The 7932-nt window shown below is 35.2% G+C and overlaps 1 non-coding gene across 1 annotated transcript; it reads right to left on the minus strand.

The window, feature by feature from the left end:
* Positions 1-1409: 1409 nt before the first annotated feature.
* On the minus strand, positions 1410-1519 carry LOC122049818. Its single transcript, XR_006131074.1, has one exon. It is a non-coding gene; the product is annotated as a small nucleolar RNA R71 (small nucleolar RNA).
* Positions 1520-7932: the final 6413 nt, after the last annotated feature.

Below are 7932 nucleotides of genomic sequence, written 5' to 3' on the forward strand. Positions count from 1 at the left end.
ACATGTTTATTCCTTGTATCCATTTGATTAAATGTGTGTGTGATGTGTTTGTACTTAATTTTTATGTTTAATTGATTGGATGTATAGATTTCTCACCCCGTAGAGGGGATGCCCTAGATTGTATAATCGAGGGCTCCGTGATAAGGAGTATTCCTTTAACCAGACTTTCAAAGGTGTCTCCTTGAAAGGGAGGGTAATTCTCTATATGGAAGAACCTAATTAGGCTTAATGGGTTGTTCCGTATTCTATGTCAATAGGTGTATTGTATAATCTAGGATCGTATGACTGGGGAGCCCTAGGTAACAAAGGATAATCCTTTAACCGGACATCCTAGGTTATCTCTACTACCTAGGGATATCGGGTAATCAAGGGAAAAAACTCCGACATAACCGTCGCGGAGGAGTGTCGAGATTTAGTTATACTTTCTTCATTACATAAGGATAGAGGATAGGAGATGAGCAATTCATAAACAATGATTAACATTATAATGAAACTGAACTCTTAGAACACTCACCTTCACCTGTTCTCCTTAAAACTCTCTTTCTCTCTTTTACTTCTCAATCTTAGTTCATAAGACTTCAACCAATATTTCAATCATCTAGTTAGCTAGTCTTGTGAACTCACTATTGATCATCAATCCCTGTGGAATCAATATTTTATTATTGATGATGTAATCATGCACTTGTAGCTTGTAATAAATTTTTGGAGATGTTGTCAGAGATTGTTTGACATTAGTGATAAACACTTAAGTGATACTAGACATTGTAGATATTTCTTTTTGCATTTCATTTTCTTTTTTTACATAGTTTGCACTTTTATTTCCTTTAATTTTTGCACTTTTAATTATTGTAATTTTAATTTCTGCACTTACATTCTTTTATATTCATAAAATACAAGCAAACTTATCTTGAATTGTCTTGCTCTTATATGTGAAGGTATAATTTTACAGGAGAATTGTTACCCATAGACCCTGAGATTGAAAGGACCTTCAAAAGAAGAAAAATTCTGCAAAAGCAACAAGAAGAGCAAGCAAGAAAAAATATGACAAACAAATCTCTCAAAGATTATGCAGGACCATATGCTCGAGGTCAGCATTCTACTATCACTAGACCGACCGTTGAAGTTAATAATTTTGAGATTAAGCCTGCAATGATCACAATGGTCCAACAACATCAGTTTAGTGGAGGCATACATGAGGGCTCGACCCAACACTTGGAGATTTTCTATAAAATTTATGGAACAACAAGCATGAATGGAGTACTAGCTGATGCAGCAAGACTACTCCTATTTAGGTTTTCTTTGAGAGATAGAGCAAAACTCTAGCTCACTTCTTTACCAGGAAATAATATTACATTTTGGATGCAGTGTGAGCAAGTATTTTAGACAAATTCTATCCACCGAGCAAAATAACACACATGAGAAATCAGATTGCAAGCTTCAAACAGATTGATATAAAATCTCTTTATGAAGCATGAGATAGATTCAAAAGTATGCTCATATCGTGTCCACATCATGGATTGGAAAAATAGTTAGTGATCAACACTTTCTATAATGGAATCAATTATTAGACTAAACTATCTCTTGATTCCACATTTGGCAGAACACTTATGAACACAAGTCTAGACGAAGCTGAAGAGAAATAGAGAGTGTGACACTTAATCACCACCAATGGGCATCAAAAAGAAGTGGAACTATTTTTCCTAGAAATCTGATCAAAATGCCCAGTAAATATGATCTTGATACTTTGAGTTTGATATCTACAAAGGTTGATGTTTTGTCTAAGAGATTTAAATTAATGGATTCCAACCCGGTGAACACAATTATAAGAGTTTGTGACTCCTATGGAGGTGCAGAACATACTTAAGAAGTTTACCCACTTGGTGCTATTATTGCACAACTAGCTCAGATTGCACAATACAATGCAATTGACAACTTTAATTCAAGGTAAAACAATTCATACTCCAACACCTACAATCTCAGGTGGAGAAATCATCCTAACTTCTCCTACAAGAATAATCAAGAGAAAAACTATCAACCAAGTCAACAAAAGAGCTATCAACCGGGGCAACAACAAAACTTCCAGTCTCAACAACAACAGAGTTACCAACCATCAAGGACTAAAAAGATGTTTGAGGAGATCTTTGCAAATCAACTTGAAATGAAGAACGACATCAAACAACTAAGACAAAGGATGAAGAACTCTGAGAAACATATGAAGATGTTTGATAGCCAAGAAGTCCAGATAGCTATATCATCCTCTAGAGCACCCGGGTCATTTCTAGAAAAACTAGATGTAAAACCAGTCGAGCATTGCAATAGAGTTGAGCTCAGAAGAGGATGGACCTTAAGAGAACCCCAAGTGACTATTTCAAGGGACCAGAAATTAATGGAGTCCTTCTTTCATAATGGTGGCAACCAAGAGGAGGAGGAGAGTACCATTGTTGTTGAAGGGCATTCTCCCACTCAACCAATAACGCAGTTGATCCCTTTCCCTCAAAGACTAATCAACATAGAGAAAGATGAAGAATTTGGCAAGTTTTTAGAGAAAGTTAAGTCACTTTGCATCGAGATCCCTTTGATGGATGTATTGCAACAAATGCTAAAATTTTCTAAATTCATGAAGGAGTTGATGTTAAACAAATTCAAGACAGATGGATTCAAGACTATGATGTTAATCGAGTAGTGTAGTGCCCTTCTGATGGACTCATTGCCTCCAAAGATCAAGGATCTTGGAAGCTTTTCAATTCCTTACAAGATAGGAACAACACTTTTTAGTAAAACTTTTTGTGATTTAGGGGCTAGTGTTAGTCTCATTTTATTATCAATTTGAAATAAGATGGAACATGGCAAACTAAAACTGACCACCATGGTACTTCAACTTGTTGATCATTCATGTTGATACCCGCTTGGTATCATTGAGAATGTACCGATGGAAGTAGAGGGCATGTATCATCCCTAAGAATTTTGTTGTACTAGACATGGAAGAGGACCCAAGATTCCTATAATTCTTGGAAAACCCTTCCTCACCACTCCGGGAGGACTATTGATGTCAAAAATTATAAACTATCTTTAGAGATAGGTGAGGATAGGCTTGATTTTGATCTTTCTAAGTTCTCTAACCATGTTTCTTTTCTTAAAAGTTTTTGTCATAGGTTGGATGAGGTCCAACAAGAACAAGGCTTGTTCCATACCCATGGGAGGCCGCCGAATGTAGCACTTAGTCTGGCAAGCAAGGAAAGGAGACCCCCGATAAGAAATGAAAGTATGTCTGTTCGGCAAGAGCCTGGATAAGGGAGGAATAGGACACAATCACCCTTGGAGGAAAAGTCCAACCCTCCAAGGACTTGGCCCCGAGTTAAGCTAGTTGGGGTCGAGCTCGAGACCTTAAATGAGTACTACTTGGGAGGCAACCAAAGGATTCTTTTTGTTTATGTTTTGTTTCTTATTGAGTCTAATGGAATTCTATCATTTTGTGAAGGTTAACTGGTCTCCACGAGCTGGCTATAGCATTAGCATGAGTGTGGAGCTATCGAGGGCAAATAAATGAAGGAACCAAGGGGAAAAATATAGTTTTTCATGTCTTGCCCATGTCTCCTAAGACATGATCATACCTACATTCCCGAGAGTTGTAATGTGCTGGCTGTGTCACTTGACACAACTGTGTCTTGTTGATGTGAAGAGCTTGTATTCGACAGAGCTCAATAATGCTCTAGCCATGTCATTTGACACGACTGTGTGTGCAAATTTTATCCTAGTCGTGTATCTGTAGATACGATCATGTCCCCTTGAAGTGAGGAGTTTAATCTTTGGCAGAGAGAAACCTTTACCTGGCAATGTCATTTGACAGAGCCGTGTGAGCTAACATTGTTTCGCCCATGTCACTTGACATGATCGTGTTTTTGGATGTATTCCTTCTCATGTAAACACTCTTCTATACTGAGCCTAATCTAGCCCTGGCTATGTCATATGACACAGTCATGTAAATACCAAACTAATAAAGCCGAGCCTAACCATGAACCAGCCGTGTCTAAGGGCACGACCATGTACTCCCGCGATACCCAACCCAATGATCTGGCCATATCTTGAGACATGGTCGTGTGGCAAAAATCCACTCCCAAATAAATTAGGGCACGGGCGTGTCTTATTCTCATACAGCCGTGCCGCCTCATCACACACACCCATCTTCTCTTCTTCTCCTTCATCCAACTCCCAGTTCTTCCCTTTCTCCATTCTTTGAGCATACAAACACCATCTTCCTAACTTCCTTTCCTCTAGCGTCCAAGCACTTTTTAAGATCTAGACCTAGATCTAGAATTCTCTCTCACTTTCAAGAATTTCACTTTTTCTCAAGACTCTTTTCTTCTTTCCCCTTCTCTCAAAGACTCTCCTTTTTCTTCTCCATTCTTGTAACAATGTCTAACATCCTAAAACATCTTTGTAGGAGCAGCGGATCAAGTGGTGGAGGAGAAGATCCAAATCAAGGCAAAGGGAATGGGAAGGCAATTGAAAAGTCCAAGGCAACCTCAAGGGGGAAGAGAATGTCACACGACAAAGGTAATGAAGAGTATTATGACATTGTTTTTCGCATTGAAAATAAAAAATCTCGATATGATACTCTTGTTTGCCATAAGCTTATTTGTACCCATTATCCCGATCATTATACAATGGATTTATTGGGAATTAAGGATGATATAGATTGGATGCTTGACAACATAGGTTGGACCAATTTCATGAACCTTAGTTATCCAACCTACCCTCATATTATATTGGAATTCCTTAGTTCACCGAGTGCCTTTGAAAGGATGATGTGAAACTAAGTTTTCGTTTAATGAACACCGATTATAAGTGGACTCTAACTAAATTTAACAATGGTTTCGGGTTCCCAACATGATTTTGCTGAATTTTTGATAGTGAAGAATTTTGGAAGGAGATAGCGTTGTTCGCTGAACCCTATGCCCCTTCAATATTATCAAACAAATATCAAAACCTTGAAGGTCGATTGCACCAATAATCTCCCCTTTTTTGAAGTTTAGCAATATATTTAAGTTAGGCTACTTAACCCAACTTATCAAGTCTTATGCCCAAAAATAATTAGGGTTTTAATTTAAATCCTTCTTCCCCCCCCCTTTAGCACATATCAAAAAGGTTACTAACTTAATAGCGTTTAATTCCTAAGAAACTCCTTAGGTTTTACACCAACAATCATATAATACCGTTGTCAAAAAAACATCTCCCTTACCCTCTTGAAAGACAATTTTGAGTTTTCATATTTTTAATTTTTAATTTTTATTTTGAAAGACTCCTTTCAAAATAATTTTTAGGCTTTGATGTGTGTGTGTGTGCGCGCGTGCGTGCGTCCGTGCGTGTGTGTGCGTCTGTCCATGAGTGTGTGTGTGCGTGCGTGCACATGACATGGCATAAGTATTTTAAAGTATGCATGAACATGACATGACGAGCAAATCAAGTCAAATAGTTAATATCATTATTTCTGTTATTATTATTATTATTATTGTTGTTGTTGTTGTTGTTATTGTTATTATTATTATTATTATTATTATTATTTTAACTGTTAGTTTCATGATTAAAGTATATTTGATTATAACTTGGTTTGTGAAATTGAAGTTTTTGATTTGACCTAGACTTGCAACCCAAATCTAGATTTTGTGATTTGGTAAAATTATTAATAATTTTTTCTACTTTATCAATTTTATTTTTTAAAAGATTATTTTGTTTTTCTAATTTTATAAAGTTTAAATTTGAGTTTTTAAATTTATAAAAATTATTTTCTTTGTTATTTAATCTTAAGGTAGAATTTTGTTTTTTATAAGTTGAAAATTTATTTTACAAATTCTTATTTTTAAATATAAATCCTTATTTTTATTTTCTAAATTTTTAATTATTTTTTAGTTATTTTTAAATTTTTATTATTCAGATTTAAATTTAAATTAACTTGATTAAATATATTTGGATCTATGTTTTGATCAAATAAATTATGGTTTGAGTTAATTTGATCAAGGCTAGTTATATTTGAATTAGTTAAATTTTTATTAATTAAATTATTTATGTTAAGCAATGCTAATTTAGAATATTCATACATTTCTAGTTCTTCAATATAATCTAAACATGAAAAATCTAAAACATGCAAATTTTTATGAAATTTAAGTTGATTTACCTTAATTGCTCCCCTTAAATCCTTGGGTCTTCTCTCTAGGCATTGAAATTTATAATGACCCATTTTTTTTACACTTGAGATATTCAATGTTGTCCTTCCTTTTCTGGACTCCAAGCATTTGTTCCTCCTTTGCCTTCAGTTGTGCAGATTGGTTCTTTAGACATTTACTTTTATAGTATCCTTTTTCACTACACTTAAAACGTGTTATATGACTCTTAAATTTTGAATTGACAATTTTACCTTTTGAATCCTCATTAGGATTCTCCCCTTTGACTATTGCTATTTCAGATTTAGATTCAAACTCTTATTCTGACTCGAGTTTTTATCCATCAAACTCCTCCTTGGCCATTAATGCAATGAAGTTGATTTGGTTTGGATCTTCTGAGTTAGACTCTAATGATGACTCGTACTTGGATTTTGATTCAGATTCTTCTTGATCTTCTAGCTTTGATGACTTCTCATGAAACTTGATATCTTTAAATTTTGAAAATAGTCATGATTCATAGAATTTATAAGTACTTGTATACCATGGTGATCTCCTAAACTATATATAGGTTACTGGATGAAGCTTGAATCATGTAGGCTTGCTCGAAAAAAATTTAAAATATCCCGACATTTGTACCCATTTGTATTTGTAAGTGCTACATTTGAAGTACCAAAAATAAAATAAAATAAAAAGAGAGTTGAATTGAATAAGGGATATAAAAAATAGTTTCACAAGTGGAACCTAGCAATTTACTCCTTTGAGACAGAGTTAGGTTACTGAGGAAATAAATGCTAAGTTTCCATTGATATTGAGAATGCCTTTGAGACCTAGGGTAGATTTAGAGAGATGAACCAAGCGTGTGGCAAGTAAGCGCCTATCTTTAGGAAAATGAGAAACACAGTTAGATGATGACTTGACTAAGCTTAGGGAATGATACTTGAAAAACTTTAGGCCACTCATCGTACTATGCACGAGAACTTAAACTTAGACCACATACTTGAGTTACTCTATGATCATGCTCACCAATAAAACTAGTTGATAGAGTTAGACGATTTCTCTAGAGATTATGAGACACTATTGAGCACATGAGTCTAGATTGCAGAGTTTTGCTTGTGGATAAGTAAAGATTTATGTAACGACCACCCTTCTTACTACTACTACTCTCTAAGAGTGACCGTTACTTAACTACTAACTCTACTTAACCGGTATAATTAAAAAACCACGAGGAATCCCTACCGAAAAATTTCGATAAAATCTCCCCTGTACCGGTGACCAAATCAACAATACAAACAAACTATACTCAGCCACAAGCGGCTGGAACATATATTTTCACAACCACGCGGTATAATATCACAAATAAAAGAAGGAAACTACTCTAACAATAGCAAACAACTATATCACTCCATCAATAGAACCCAACTACAAGTGCGGAATAAACTTAATTACAATCTTAACTCATAATAACATTTAAAGAAAACTAAAAGAACTCTAAACAGAAAAGTCTTGACAATTCCTTAGCAAACTCTTGATCTCCCCATAGTCCAGCCATCACACACCTTCATCACCACCACATTGTCGCCTTCCTTGCTAAATCTTTTCCTTTCCTTTATCTGCAGTAGGAGGAAATGCAGTCTATAAGCATAAAGCTTAGTGAGCGCTATCTACTCACAAAAACTCGATATGCATGTATGTAAATAAAAACATGCTAAAACTAAATGCTAACATATAAAACTACTCATGCTCATAAATAGCAAAGGAATCATACTAACTGAAA

This window comes from Zingiber officinale, chromosome 2B, assembly GCF_018446385.1.
Source record: "Zingiber officinale cultivar Zhangliang chromosome 2B, Zo_v1.1, whole genome shotgun sequence".
Lineage (NCBI taxonomy): Eukaryota > Viridiplantae > Streptophyta > Magnoliopsida > Zingiberales > Zingiberaceae > Zingiber > Zingiber officinale.